Source organism: Gavialis gangeticus, unplaced genomic scaffold, assembly GCF_001723915.1.
Source record: "Gavialis gangeticus isolate Ggan-Ray unplaced genomic scaffold, GavGan_comp1, whole genome shotgun sequence".
NCBI classification, from domain to species: Eukaryota; Metazoa; Chordata; order Crocodylia; family Gavialidae; genus Gavialis; species Gavialis gangeticus.
In genome coordinates this window covers 61902884-61919153 of record NW_017729030.1, presented here as the reverse complement: position 1 = coordinate 61919153, position 16270 = coordinate 61902884, and positions in this window count along the sequence as shown.

Genomic DNA, 16270 nt, shown 5'->3' with positions numbered 1-16270 from the left:
ACCTCCTCCGTCCTGAACTCAGCAGCCTCATGGCTGATACACTCACAGCGCCTAGCCAGCCTGTGACACCCACCCAACTGTAAGTCTCTGCCTGCCCCAGCTTTCACTGTTTCCTAGCCTTCTAGCCGGCCACTCCAGCACCAGCACCACATTGCCCCCAGCTACATCACTGAACCGCTGGAGCATGGGGCCATGATGGTACCCCAGGGCCAGGAATGTGTGTGTGTGTGTGTGTCTGTCTGTCTGTCTGTCTGAGCAATGAGGGAGGGAGAGTGTGTATGTGTGCAATGACGGAGGGAGAGAGACAGTGTGTGTGTCTGTTTGTGTCCGTGCAATGAGTGAGGGGGAAGAGAGACAGAGAGAGCAATGAGGGAGGCACAGAGTGTGCGTGTGTATGCGTTTATAGGGCGAGTCCCACACGCACATCCTCTTGCACATATGCACTCACATGCCCCCTTGCACTGTCATACATGCAGACCCCCACATCCTCTGACATACTACAGCCACCCTCACCCCACACCCAGACCCCCACAAACCCCATACCTACCCACAGCCCACATAGCCATACACACACCCACATGCTCCCTCACCCCACACCCAGACCCCCACAAATCCCCCCACACATACCCACACTCTCCCCCATACCCCATATACCCATGCCCCCACAGCACCCTACAAACCTATACCCACCCCCGACAATATACACAAGTAAGATTTCATTTTAAGCTATTCTGCACACCTCTATGGACACTACAGAAACACATGTAAATCAGGACAAAAATATTTCTGAAATCAAATTAATGAATGTTGTAGATGTTCACTTTTTATAATATAATATGGTATTTTTCTGGTTCTGAGATGGCAAAACCCCTCGCTGAAAGGAGTAGTTCTTAGGATAAGGGGAGAAACTTCTGGTGTCAAAGGTCAGGCGTTGGGAGCAGGACTTCTGGTCCCAAAATGGCTACCAGGTGGTGGGGCACCTGTCAAGGGGCTGGGCTACCCATGCAGCCCTTGACAGCTTACCAAAACTCAGTAAGCAGCCTTCTGCCCAAAATAATTGCCCACCCCTGGTTTAACCTCTTAGCCAATCTACGCAGTCAACCCTGACACAATAGAAGACATAACACCCTAACCTGCCACAGGTAGAGCAGGGAAACCATGGCAGCCAACATCCTGCTGCTTCAAAGGCTGTTAAAATACTCTTGAGAGATCCTGTACTACAGAGTAGAGTTGTGCAAATCTTTGGTCACTGATTCAATTCAGCAGAAATTCGGCCTGATTTGGTGGCCAAATCTCTGCATCTGAACTGAATCAGGAGATTTAATCTCTCTGAATTGAATTGGAACCCTTTGAATCAATTCGGGGAGATTCAGAAAGATTCAATAATTTATACATAGATACAGCTTTAAATGTTTCTTCTAGATGCTTCAGCATACCAGGCAGCTCCTCAATGCTGAGATGGTGGGGCAGATGGAGCATCCCACAGGAGTGCAGGGTGGTCCCCAGCACAGTCAGCAGCAGACCTGGAAATGGACCAGAAGCACTTCCAGTCCACTTCTGGGTCTGCCGGGGAGCATGCTGGGGGGGCCCCCTGCATGTCCCCAGCTTAGCGACTGGTGCCTCCTGGGTCTGGAGGGGCACCCAGGGTCCCCCCATGGTCGATCACTGACCTGAAGGGACATGGGGGGTCCCTCCCACGCACTCAGCGCAATTTACCTGCAATTTACAACTACAATTTACACCTGTAATTTACACCTGCAACTTACAACTGCACACTTTAATCCAAACCAATAAAACCCAGGCCTACAAACAGCAAAAACAAGTTCAGGTAGCCCTTAAATGTTCATGCTAACCCGGGTGTGCAGAAAAAGAATACACAAATATACCATTATAGATCATAACCATAGCAAATAATTACATGAACAGAGTTACACTTATGATCATTACAGACCAGTGGAGCTCAACCTCTGGCCTGCCGGCTGGAGTCATATCATCCAGCCCACAGGGCTCCTCATTGGTCTGAAAATTTGGAAGCAGGAGAGTGGTGGAAATTAACACTGCCACCACTCCCACACTGCCAAATTTGTAAGCCCTGAAGGCCAGATGACATCCCCTGCATGCAGGGATGGGGCTGTGGTCATGATCTGGCATGGGGCCTAATCCAGTGTGCAGGGCTGGGGATGGGGCTGGAGCTAGGGCCTGATTCTGTTCATAGGGCTGAAGCCACACACTGGGCCAGCCCTGTGCACTGGACTGACCCCTGGATGGGCTGGCCCTGCATGCTGGTTTGGGACCAGGGTCTGGTCCAGGCCATGGACTGACCCTTCACCCTGGCCCATGGGGCTGAAAGTGTGGATACTGACATAGACAAATGGTGGTAGGGGAAACAGAGGCACAAAGAGACTAAGAGTTTTCTGGGATCAAATACAGTCACACTTTGAACATGTACCTCTTGATGTCTAGTCCAGAAACACATCCACTGAGTACTGCTGCCTCTTATGTTAAGCAAAGTATTCCACTATGAAGACAAGATGCTGTTGCAGGAGTGGGAGTGAAGCTTATAGGACAGCCAGGGTGTTGGAAGATTGAAGTACATCATTTTTGTGATATTCTTTTTGGAACAGTTGGCTATTACAAGGATTTGTTTTTCTATTATCTGCCTTTGCATGAGGTTATTTTGTTACAGGCTGTATTATTAATCCATTAGATTGCCTAAAACCTGAGAGAGGCATCTCGTTCATGTTTAAAAATGAAGCAAATAATTGGATTTGGAATGAAATTTCTACCACCGGTATTCTAGTCTGTTAAAGAGCTGCTGGTTTGTCTGAGGGGCCAGTATACTATGATAAACTGTAAGAAAAAGTAAGAAGTTTCAGGCCATAGTATCTATAGTAGAGGACCTATTAAGCTAAGGAGCAATTACAAATATGGTTTTTAGTCTCACACTCCACAAATCTTATTATCTCTAGGAGTCTCTAAGGCTGGACAAAACCAGATAGGGAAGGCTGTGGCTAAAGCTGCCCGAGAATTTTCCACCAAAACATTTTTCAAAAGATAAAGCAGTTTCTGAAAAATCACAGTTTCCATGGCTTCTGACTTCCCCCTCTTTCTTCTTCCCCACAGGTTTCTCTGACTTGCTATCCACTTACCTAGAAGGCAAAATTCAGAATCCCTTTCACCTGCTTCGAAAACTATGTGAAAAACCCACAAGCAAGTATTGTCCTCTCAAAGGATGAGATTCATGCAAGGAATTTTGTATGGTCAGGTTTAATGGCTGAGGTAATTTAGGAGCTGTTGGCTATCCTCTTTGAGAACTCATAAAAGTCAGGGGAAGCCATAGATGACTGGAAAAGGGCAAATATAGTGCCCATCTTTAAGAAAGGGGAGAAGGAGGATTTATGAAATTACCGTCTAGTCACCCTGACCTCTATGCATGATTATAGAGTAGGTTTTCAAGGAATCTATTGTGAAGTACCTAGAGGAGAACAAGGTGATCAGGAACAAAAAGCATGGATTCACTATGAACAAATCATGCCTGACCAAACCTGATTTCCTTCCATGATTGGGTGACAAGCTCTAAAGGAGAGCGGTGGGTGTGATACACCTTGACTTTAGCAAGGCTTCTGACACCGTCTCTTACAACATTCTCACTAACAAGAAAAGGAAATATAGACAAGATGAAAGTACTGTAAGGTGGATGCGTAACTGGTTGGATCATTGTACTCAATGACTAGTCATCAATGATTCAATTTCTAGTTGAGAGGAGGGTTCTCCAGAGATCTTGGTCAATTATTGTTCAACATCTTCATTCATGATTTAAATGATGGCATCAAGTGCACACTTAGCAAATTTGGGGATGGCATGAAGTTGGGTGGGGTTAAAGATACTCCAGAAAGCAGGCTTGAATCCAGAGTGACCTGAATAAACTAGAGAAATGTCCCACAATCAATCAGATGAAATTCAACTGACAAGAACAAAGTCCTAAATCTGGAATGGAATGGAAATAGTGCTTATGCAAATATAGGCTGGGAAATGACCCTCTAGGCTGCAGTATTGCAGAGAAGAACAAAGTAGACAATAACCTGACTATGAGCAAATTGTGTGTTCTTGCTAAAAAAAAACAACAACAAAAAAAAACCCTACAGCATACTGGGTTGTATTAATAGAGGTGTCGCTTGCAAATCAAGGGAAGTGATTCTTCCACTATATTCAGCACTGGTGAGCCCTTGCCTGGAGTACTGTGTCCAGATTGGGGCTCCACACTTCAAGAAGGATGTGGAATGTTTAGAAAAAGTCCAGCACAAAGCAAACCAAATTATTAGGGATCTGGGAGGCAAGCCTTATGAGGAAAGATTGAAAGAACTGGGGTTGTTTAGTAGGGCTATGCGAAACAGCTCTGTTTTGATTCAGTCTCAGATTTGGCCGTTTCAGAGGACAGTGATTCATTTCAGTGTTTCGGATCGCTATCCTGTTCCATTTTGGCCAAATCTCCTCTGAATCTGTTTTGAACAGGCTGCAAGCTTCGCACAGCCCTCCCCAGCCAGGTGAGGTTTGGGGCTGGGGCTTGGGGCCCAGCAAGGAGCAGGATGGGGCTATGGGTGGCTCGTTCAGGGGAGGGGGAGGGCTGCTGCCATCTGTGCAGGCAAGGAGACCCCCGGCACAGGTCTCTGATCCCTGTCATGACAGGTCACAGGGAAGGGAAGCGGCACAGAGCAGCAAGCAAGCCTGCTTGTTCCTGCCATGTGACCTGGCTCCGCAAGGAGCAGATCCGCACTTGGGGTCTGCTCACTGCCGCTGCCTGCCCCGCACTGCCCCAGTGACATGGGACTGCATGAGGCAGGCAGTGGGAGCGAGGAGAGCCAGGTCACATGGCAGGGACCAGCACTGCCATGCCATGCCACCTGGCTCCGCAGGGAGAAGAGATCCATGCTAGGAGTCTCTTTGCTGCTGTTGCCTGCCCTGCACTGCCCCGGATCTCTGCTCCCTGCAGAGCCAAGTTACACAGCAGGGACCAGCACTGCCCTGCCATGTGACCTGGCTCCACAGGGAGCAGAGATCCACGCCAGGGTCTCCTCACTGCCACTGTCCAGCCTGTGCAGTCCTGGATCTCTTCTCCCTGCAGAGCCAGGTTGCATGGCAGGGACCAGCACTGCCCTGCTGCATGATCTGGCTCTGCATGGAGGAGAGATCTGTGTCAGGGTCTCCTTGCTGCCGCTACCCACTCCATGCAGCCCTGGGTCTCTGCTCCCTGCAGAGCCAGGTCACGCAGCATGGACCGGCACTGCTCTGCCACATGACCTGGCTCTGCAGGGAGCAGAGATCCATGTCGGGGATTTCCTCACCCCATGATTCCCTGGTGACGTATGGCTGCACAGGGTGCACAGCAGTGGCCAGAAGACCCCTGGCACAGATCTCTGCTCCCTGCGGAGCTGAGTCGCACAGCAGGGCAGCAGCGTACAGCTGTTTCCCTGTAAGCCCGGCTCCGAAACTCTGAAATTTTCCAAAACATTTCTGAAATGTTTCAGACGCCTTGTTTAATTTTGGAGATGTTTTTGAGCCTTCTGTTTTGTTTCAGATTCGGGGTTTCAGGCACTGAAGTGGCCCGAAACACCTCAGAAATGAAACAGCTGCCAAAATTGCTAACAGCCCTATAGTACAGAGAATAGAAGACTAACAGGGCATTTGATAACAGTCTTCAAATACCTGAAGTGTGATTATAGAAAGGATGGAGATGAGCTTTTGTCTGTGGCTGTAGGGGACAGGACTAGGTGCAATCACCTCAAGCTCCAGCAGAGGAAATTTAGATTGCAGGTTAGAAGGAACTTTCTGGCTATGAGGGTGGTCAAACATTTGAACAGGCTGCCTAGACAAAGTGTGGAATCTCCATCCATGGAAGTTTTCAAGAACAGGTTAGACAGACGCTTGGTCAGGATGGTTTTAGTTCAGGATGATCCTGTCCTGAGAAGGGAGCTGGACTAGATGACCTTTTGAGATGCCTTCCAGCCCTACTTTCCTATGACCCTATGATTTTCCTCTATTTTAAACTTGACTCGCACCATTTGAAAAGTGCCTAGGTTCCTTGAAGTAGTTCCATTCTCACATTAAGACCCAGCATCCTGCCAAATGGTTTAAAGTGACATTAGCTTGTATAACAATCATGACCCAAGTGTTGTCTTTGCCATCAAATGCCCTACTTTTCCATATGAAAGAGTACTAATTCCCTATTCTGTAGAGGCCTGATTCAAAGACACCCACTGATTTCAGCAGGTTTTCAATCAGGCCCTAAGTCTGCCTTTGGGTCACCAAGCAGATGTTTGTTCAATAAAAACCCTTTAAAAATATGATTTTATTCCACTTTATTACCTATAAGTATACCTTTCCAAGGGCTGAAGGATCTCCCTTTTCTCTTCTTCCTCACCACTTCTCCCTCTTCCCCACTTCTATCATTAGGTAGATTAGGAGCAAAGTGAAAAGCCCATTTCAGAAAGCCAGATTTACATGCTGCTTCCTGGTTTTTCACGCTCGGCAGGACATACAGCAGAACCTATTAAAACAGTCATAGTTTAACAAGAACAGATGCAAGAGGTCTTTGTTTCCTGAATACTGTGACAGCTGTCACTGTGAGTGGAGGGAAGGATAATGCGATGTGGATGACATGTATGAAACAGTAAACAAATACTGCCAGTTATAGATGTTCCCTCTAATTTAGAGTAGGATTTGCTAGAGTAGTTTAATGGTGTAGTCTGGAGTTCATTCAATATTTCAGCAAAGCTCACTTAGCTGCAGGACTCAGGCACATGGAATATTGATGGCACAATGGGAGGAAGGATTTGATGAGATACAGAGGTTATTCCTTTTATGGCCATTCCTACTCAACAGCAATCTGTCACACAGATAAGCATGTTGAATTCTCATACAAGTCAACCTTTGCCCTCCTCTATGTAAGGGCAATTCAGAATTGTAGCTATTCTATAACCATTTCTGTTATAGCCACTTTGGGATAATTGAGCTTTGTAGGGTGACACCCCCTTACAGAAACTCTGTTCCCTTGGGGCATTTGATGATATTCCAGAACAATTATTCTGCTTCACCAATGGAGAAATTACTCCAAATGAGGTGATTTTTATTTCTAAACAGAACACTGTTCTGAAATAGTCATGTTGAAACAATAAACATCTATTCTGTGTAGACAATATGGCAACTTTGTACCATGTTATACACTTAGCTGTATTTACATGTTTATTTGAATAATATTTATCACCAAGCTTCAAAATAGATTTTATTAAGCTGTTTGACTTCAACTTTTATCTTTTCTCATATATGCACAATTCAAGACTTTTATATGGTCAATTCATACCCAATCTGAAATGGAAATGTTTACATATTTGCCCTTCCATAGATTATCTGATATAATGCAGGGTGGGGGGAGGGAGGAATGGCAGCATTAATTATCATTTCCCTGCTGCCAAATTTCTGGGCCCATGGGGAAGTGTAGTCCTGCACACTAAATTGAGCAGGTGGGTCTGAGCAGAGGTGGCACAGGCCTGGCCACCGCTGCAATGGCACAGGCAATGTGAGGCCCAGGAGGGGTGGTGTGAGCCCAATATGGCAGTGCAGAGCACAGCAGAGGCAGTGCGGACTCAGTTTGGGCAGCGTGGGCACAATCTAGGCAGCAGGGGGCCCAGAGGAGCCTGTAGAGGCCCAATGCGGCAACGTGGAGTCCAGGGGAGGCAGCGTGGGCCAAAATGGGCAGCCCAGGATCCAGCTTAATCTGGGAAGTGCAGGACCCAGGGGAGGAGGCATGAACCCAGTCCAGCCAGGGAACCAGCCCCATTCTATCAGCTGGTCAATTGGGCCAAAAGTTGAGCATCACTGCTTTAACACAATCTCTGTTTTGTTTTCTTCTCACAAACATGACTGCACTTAAGAATGCAAACAGGAATGCATCATAGTCTCAAATAACTATATTTCAACCTTTGGCGAGGTTGTGGCACAGACCAAAAAAAATCAAGGAGTTGGCGTTCCATTCTTGGCTTACATAAGTTGAAACAGCAAGTTAACTAAGCTTTCCCTTCTCTCCCCTAGCGAGAGCCTTCACATTTCTTTGCTAACACATTGTTAATGCTTTTAAACCAGCCAAGTTAAGAGTTCAGTTTTAGCTCAGATCAGAAAGTGATTTCCTGCCTTATTCAACTTAAAATAACAGAAATATTCCCATTGTATCTGAATTACTGAACATTGAAAAAACTGGATTTGAACTATGTCAATAATAGCCTTCCACAAGGCATTTCAACTCTTCCTGTTTCTGCCCTGATGGTGACTGAAATTTTTTTTTATGGAAACGTTCCCTTCCATAAAAAAGGCTTTTAAAAATATTAATGCCTAGAAATGGGCAAAGTCTGTTTTAAAAAAAAATCTAAACAAGCACATTGCTCCCCAGTTTAAAAGTAGGTTATTAAAATTAGATTGGAAGCATAAAATGATATGTTAAATATTTGCTTAAGACCAAAAATATTCTGCTGTCTCGGGGAAGTACATAGGTAGAGTATAATCCTGTGACAGTTTCTCAGCATCTCTTGTGAGTCCTAGGAGCCATCAAAATTAATGGGAGTTGAACGTACCCAGCTTAGGTCAGAAGCATGCCCTTAGGTAGTTTTTCTTAATATATGATGATATGTGCACTATATGTTAAGAGATTAGGTTGGGCATTGCAGATTAAATTGATGGTGGAGTGAGGTGAAGGGGGCTGTTTTTGTTTTGAAGTGGTGCTTCTTTCTCCATAGCTAAGATTCTAAGCAGCTTCAACTTTAATAAAGGACAATTTGAAAATCTAACCCCACCATCATCTTCTTTCATTGGGGTTATGAACCCTGTTTTGGCCTGAAAACTGCCATATTTATGTTAAAGCAAAAGAGAAATGTTGCTGCAATATATTTTTTAAATTCTGCATTTTAAACTAGTTTTGATTTAAGATCATTAAAATGTTACCTTGAATTTAAATGTTGGCTTTTGTCTAATATTTCTTTGCTTCCCTTTATTTCTAAAACTATTGCTAGAATCTCTCCAGGCTTTCTATATGGGTACATATTCTTGAAAAAGGATGGAGTGACTATATTGACAGCATACCGCTTATAATTAATCAAAGGTTTTAATTTTAATAGTTATGGATCATTCCAGGTTCTGTCTTGCTAACAGGTGTCAATGAAAGTTTTTCCTGTGATTTTGCTAGGAGAAAATTGGACTTTTTCTGTGTATGTTAGCATTTCCATAGAATCTTAGAATCATAGAAAATTAGGGTTGGAAGGGACCTCAGGAGGAAAGTAGGACCATCCCCAACCAAATCATTCCAGCCAGGGCTTTTTCAAGACAGGCCTTAAAAACCTCCAAAGATAGAGTCCACCACCTGTCTAGGTAACCTGTTCCAGTGCTTCACCACCCTCCTAGTGAGAAAGTTTTCCTAATATCCAATTTAAACCTCCCTTGCTGAAACTTCAGATAATTGTTGCTTGTTCTGCCATCTGCCACCACTGAGAACAGTTTAGCTCCATCCTCTTTGGAGCCCCACTTCAGGGAGTTAAAGGCTGCTATCAAATCCCCCTCAGTCTTCTCTTCTGCAGATTAAATAAACCCAGTTCCCTCAGCCTCTCCTCATAAGTCATGTGCCCCAGCTCCCTCACCATTTTCATTGCCCTCTGTTGGACTCTCTCTGAGTCATCCACATCCTTTCTGTAGTGGGGGGCCCAAAACTGGACACAGTACTCCAGATGTGGCCTCATCACTGCAGAATAAATGGGAATAATTACTTCATTCAACCTGTTGGCAATGCTCCTACTAATACAGCACAGTATGCCATTAGCCTTCTGGGCTTCTCTCTCAACCATCAGCCTGCCCCAGGCCATGAATGTGACCCCCTTCCCCACATTACCATTGAGGGAGTGAGGGTGGTAGGGTCACTGACCCAAGTGCAGTGACCCAAGTGCCTCCTTTAAGAAACTGCTTCAGTGTGTCTTTATTCATCACAATCTCTGGAAAAACACCAAAATCCAGGTCTACAAAGCAGTCATTATCCGCAGTCTCCTCTATAGATGTAAATTGTGGGTGACATATCATTGTCATTTCAAGAATATGGAGAAGTATTACCAACAATGTCTCTGCAAAATCCTGCACATGAAATGGGAGAATCACCACACAAATGCTAGCATCCTTGCTGAAGCCAACGGGATCCTATACACATGCAGGGAGGCTGCTCCAACACACTGTAATGACAGCATGTCAGAACAGATTCAATTAATCAAGTCTGCTAAAACATGGTAATTACCACACTCCAGCAGACTCCAGCATCATGATCCCTGTGCTGAAAAATGGTGGCAGGGTGCTTTAAACTAAAGTTAATTCAACAAGCTTTAGTTCAAAGTACCCCACCATCATTTTTCAGCGCAGGGGACACTGACACATGTGATACTCCAGGCACTTTAATTAATGCGGCTCTTGGTCTATGCTAAATAAAGCTCCTCCCCCCCACCACCTCCACCACCTCACAGAGTATATCTATAATGTTATCCAACGTTACCAGCATTGAGTTGGTGAACCTCAAGAACCAACTTCACTGGACCAGACATTGTGTGTGGATGCCTGACTCTTGACTCCCAAAACAGGTGTTCTACTCCCAGTTTAGTAATGGCCTGAGATCTTTCAGTGGCCAGGGAAAATGCTAAAAGAACACACAAAAGGCATAGCTCAGGAAAACAGATGTTGACATCAAGAGTTGGGAAGAACTGGCCAACCAACTCCAATAGTGCCACAACCCCAACCAAGTGGCAGCCCATTTTTAGGTAAAAGGCCTCGCCCTCAAAGCAGAGAAGAGAGAGCAGAGGAAGGAAAAGGAAAGGAATAGCAGGCCAGCAGCCTGCTCTCCCCCGTGGAAAGAACTGCAACTTCTGTGGAAAGATCTGCGGTTCAAGGATTAGACTCTTAAATCATCTGAAGACTCATCAAGTGAGCCATGGTAAAGATCATTCTCAAATTGGGGGACTGATGCCACCAATATTTTATGCCATGATGTTTTAAGATGACACAGTAGATTAATTACCAGCAGGATGCTAGAACATAGGAACATAGAATTGATAGTGTCCTCCTGTGCCATCAAATCCAGATCCCTGTGTTCATAGGCAGCTATTTACCCAAAGAATCCCCCAATGGACACCTCAAGCCCTCATCCACAACTACTAGGCAGAAATCAGGAGAGGTGAGGACACCAAAAATACCCTGCCACTGCAATGACAAGAGATGTAGCTGGTTAATATATGTTCAGAAGATCCTAGGGAAAGAACCATGCTCTCCATTTCAGAGGAAAGCAAAGTCCCCTAAAGTCTATGCCATTGGGACCATAGAGGAAAACTCTTTCCTGATGTTAAATTTAGTGATCTATATGATCCTGAATAGAAAAGCCAGGGTCTATTCTTAGGAACCTCTGGGTTTTCTAAATACAGGCAAGGGCACCAGTGCACAGTCAAAATCCCCAGCTTCAGCTCTGGATAGTGTCAGGTACTTCAGAAGAAGGGAAGAGAAAGAGGAAGAAGAGTAGCATTCATGAGTGGAGAAAATTCCTTCCTGGTCCCAACTGGCAGCAAGCAAAATCTGTATAGCTGGGTAATACTAGGCATCTCCCACACTGCAAGGGAATTATGATTATGCTACAACATGAGGACTATAAATACTTAATTCTAGTCACACATTCAGGAAGAGTGCATGGGATGTATGCCCCCTCCTCCCTAACACACACACTTTGGCTTTGCTATGAGTGCTCAGTGAGTTCTGAGCTCACTGCCCAGTCAGCAAGTGGTACTGTTGGAGCTCTGCATGAGCTCTGAGTTCACCAGCTGATAGGTGCAGGGTCTGGCCCCAGCCCCTTCTTTTGTCTGGTCTCAGAGTCCAGAGGGTGAATAGTGCTGATGGTTGCCCTTACCTTCCTTCCCCCTCCCCCCTAAATTCAGCAGCAAGGAAAAGGAGGCGACAAGTGGCAGCAGCAGAGACAGTGTTCAACCCCTTGGCTCCAGAGCCAGTCAAAACCAAAGACACGGGTCAGACCGTTCACATGCAAAATAGCCAAAAGGAGTGCAGCCACACTGCCATGCCCCATCTGGATCCACTCCTGTTTAAATCTACATATCACACAGGCTCAGGAACAAGGAACTCCCTGTCCTATCATACCATCCTTCCCATAAACTTACCAAGTGCAATCTAAAAGCAATTCTAGCTTTTATTTCCATTACTTTGCTTAGAAGAACAATCCAAAATATTATTCCTCTTATAGTTAGATATCTTTTAAACAACAGTCTCTCATAGCCAGTCTGCAGCCATTTGATCTTGCATTGGCATTGGTTTTAGCCTAAGAAACTCTTCTCCATCTTTAATATTCACTCAACAAAGGTATCTGTAAAAAGGAATCGTTACCCCTTCTTGATTTTTTGTTGTTGTTGTTGCTAAACTAGATAAGCCAAGTCCCTTAAATCTTCCTCATAAGGCCTCCATTCCATTAACAAGCTAGTACCTCTTAACAAGTTAAGTTCATCTTTTTTGAACACCTGTGACCATACTTCACATAGGGCATGCCTACACAAGATGCTCATCACTATGCTGATATAACATGTGCAACACTAACCATAATGCTGACACTGCTGCACAGTAGCAACAAGCTACTGCTTGGTAGGGTTGGAAACGAGTAGTCCTGTTCACCACTGGGACTGTGCAGTGATGGAAGTTACTGTGCAGTCATTTAGTACTTGCCAAAGCAAGTACTAAGTGACTCTGCAGTAACAACTGTGCAGTCAGGGGCATGTGTAGATGTGCCCACAGTATTCCAAATGGGGTCTTACCAATGCGTTCTATAACTGTACCAGCATTTCCTTGACTACCAAATAGACGCCAGCTAATACAACTATGGATCACATTATTTTTTTTATTTTTTTTCCACAGGCTCATGGTCATACACCAGTCAACCAGTGTTCCTTTGTTCCTCATATGACTAAAGTTATAATTATTGGAATGTGTACACATATATCTATATGGATATTTAATCTATTATATTTAACTGACATTGGAACCATTTCTTCAGAGCTATTCTCATCTAATGGGTAGATATAAATTTGCAAACAATTTTCAAGCACATTGACTAAAGTACACAAAAATAGCCCTTTATTCATTTATACTTCAGCAGTAAGAAGAAACACAAAGGTATTTGAATATAGTTAACACGCCCACTCTGAGGTTGCTTTCTGATTTTCAGCATCTTAGCCAGTTGGAATTTTGGCCAAAAAAACTAATTAGACAATATTACCACTCCCTTGCCAAACTATATTTGCAATTTTTTTTAAATGATGTTGGAAGCTGGCACATTGATTTTATTTTACTCACATAATTTAAGAAATAGCCCATCTGAATTTGTCTTTTAATTGTTTTTAATTTGCCTAAGAACTTTCCATGCCTCATGTCAAACCAGAATTATTTTTCATTGCCTGGTTTTAAACTCCTGCCTCACTAAATTGTGATGATTATCATAACTGATTTGCTGTCCAGCTGAACTAACATTCCATTGTCATCCAGAAACCTTTCTCACTTTTAGCAATATAGATATGATGCTGCTACTACAGGAAGTAAAAGTAACAAAGCTGTATGTGTAAATCACAAATTATTCATATAAAAGTTCTGGTTAAAGAAAATGCCAACATTTTGCCAAACATGCATGGGTAGGTTAGCCATGTTAGTCTGCAGTCATTTGGAAGATAGAGTACATATGCACCTTTATAGGACCTTGATTCACATTGCACTTTGAACTGCTTAAATGTTGGTCAATGTTAGTGGTAGCTTGAATTTAGAGCAGTCACACCTTAAGTCTAAAACACTTCTCTGACTGTCCTCTGCCTGCACAGCTGTCACTTACCACTAGAAGACTGGTGAACAGGAGCAAGACAAGAAACTGGAGTTGCCACTAGAGGGCTTGTGAGGCAGGACAGGCTTCTATCCCTGCTCTTGGTGGGGGGGGGAGGGGAGGGAGAGAGGTTGGTGGGGAGGTAGGAACATGAAGCTGGGAGGCAGAGAGTTAATAGGATGGAGGTGGGTAATGAAATAGGAGGTGGAAAGGAAATTGAGGTGGGGGAAGGGTGTCAACCACTGAGGAAAGAAGGAAGGACTTTGACTTTTTAACTACTATATTCAGGGGGTCAGGGTACAAAAAGTTAGCCCCTCTGGGATCCAGGTCCAATATTCAAAGCAAAGACAAACAAATTACCATCAAACCAAGAACACCATGTCATTACATTCATAACATCCCACTATGACAGACACCTTTGCTGTATTACGTGTCATGCCTAACATGCCGTTATGCGGTCAGGACACCAGCCACACGGTCGAACAGACCAAAGCCCTCTATAAACAAAAGATTCCTACCCTGCTCTATCCAATCATACACATGACAACACCTTCAACTTCCCAGCGTGCCTCAAAGGTGGGTGCCGCCCTCCAGAGCACAGCGTGCTCAAACTCCAGTGAAAGGTGTGCCCGCACCAGGAGGCTGAAAAGCCACAGGGCATCGTCTAAGCCAGGCCCAGCGAGCCAGTAATGGCAGCTCTTGAGAACGGCCATCTTGGCCTGACCCAGTAGAAAGGTGGCCAGGCAGACAGCACCCCACTTGGATGTCTGGTATGGGTAGGAGCACACATAGGTGGTCTCCAAGAGGCTACTCCCCAGCACCCGCAGAGGCGGCTTGGGGGTGACAAAGAGTGGCTGCAGCTCGTGAAGGTGTGAAAGAGGCTCTCCTCAATGCCCCCAGGGCAGAAGAGGTAGGCCAATGAGGCAGCTGGGTCAAAGTGGGATGCAAACATGCCAGTGGCTAGGATGCCATGCAGCAAACACCACTGAAGGTTGCCAGTCTTCCCAGCAGTTGGCAGATTACATAATGCGCGCCAAGCTGGGTGGGCTGGTGGGGAATCTCGCAGTCCCAGATGCCGTCACCACAATTGTTCCAGTTGCCTGTTAACAAAAACACAACTACATGCAGTAACAAGATAAACAATGACAGACAAGAACAATTCATGTCGGCAACTTATCGGCAGTCCCCTCTGATGCCTGATGTACAACAAGTTTCTCTTTCCACAAAGTTCAGTGAAGTCAGGCATCCCCAATCAGCACTGTCTGAGAGGTACCAGGAAGGACCCTGAAATTCAGTCCTTGGGCTCCTCGAGACCCACTGGCCCACTGATCCAGGCCAACAGCTAACTAATCCTTTTCACAGAGCTGCATCTTCCTTCAGAATGATTTCCAGATATTCCAGCCAATTTATAGCTTCTGAATGGTACTGATAACATACAACCACTCAGGTTCTTTTTACTTCAACTGTCCTTAGACTGACCAATAGCAGTACAAGCCTTACATTCCTTTGATAAGGTTAATTTTAACTACGCCACAGGGCCTTACTACTTCAAGGCTTTGCTAAATTTACTAGGCCTTACTTTATACAAGGTCTTACTACATCTTAAACTTTAATTAGGCTCTTAGCAGCAACATATAGCTTAATAGCTAAACAAATACAGAAAAAACACTTGGTCTAATCTTCATAGAGCCTTCAGCAAGCACCTTTATCACACAGACATAATTTCAGCTGTCACAACAGTGTATCAGGTGGCCTACCAGCATGGCAGATGTGAACCACCCAGGCATAAAGGCTTCTAAGCAACAGAAAAGCAAAGGGGCAACCCATGTCATAGCAGGGTGCCAGGCCCACCACCTAGCTCACCAGTCTTGCCTGGGGTGACTGGCAGTGTGGGAAAAGCCTTGCTTAGGGCATCCATGCCACAAAGGACTTGGCATGCCCAGAGATGGTCATCCAGGATGACTACTGCCTCTAGTGGGAGGGCAGCCGGGATGTCACGCAAGAGATGGCCCACACTGCAGATGGAGCACATGCCTCGCTGGGTGGTCAGGGCCTCAGACAAGAGCCAGGTCAACCGAGTGGGGTCAAGGAGATGGCTCAGGTGGAGGACACACACCTGGAAGAGGACAGCCAAGAGGCTGGCAGAGGCCAGGCTTAGCACAGGGCGTCTCAGGGCTTGGTTGTGCTCCAGGGGCTCCCTCAGCAGCTATGGGAAACACAAGTGCTGAGCCTGGGGCTGGAGGCAGAAGGTGGCCTGCCAGGCTTTACCATGTTGCTGTAGAAGGCCAGAAGCACTGCCCAGTTCAGGAGTGTGATGTCCAGCAGGAAGCACTCCTGGCTGAA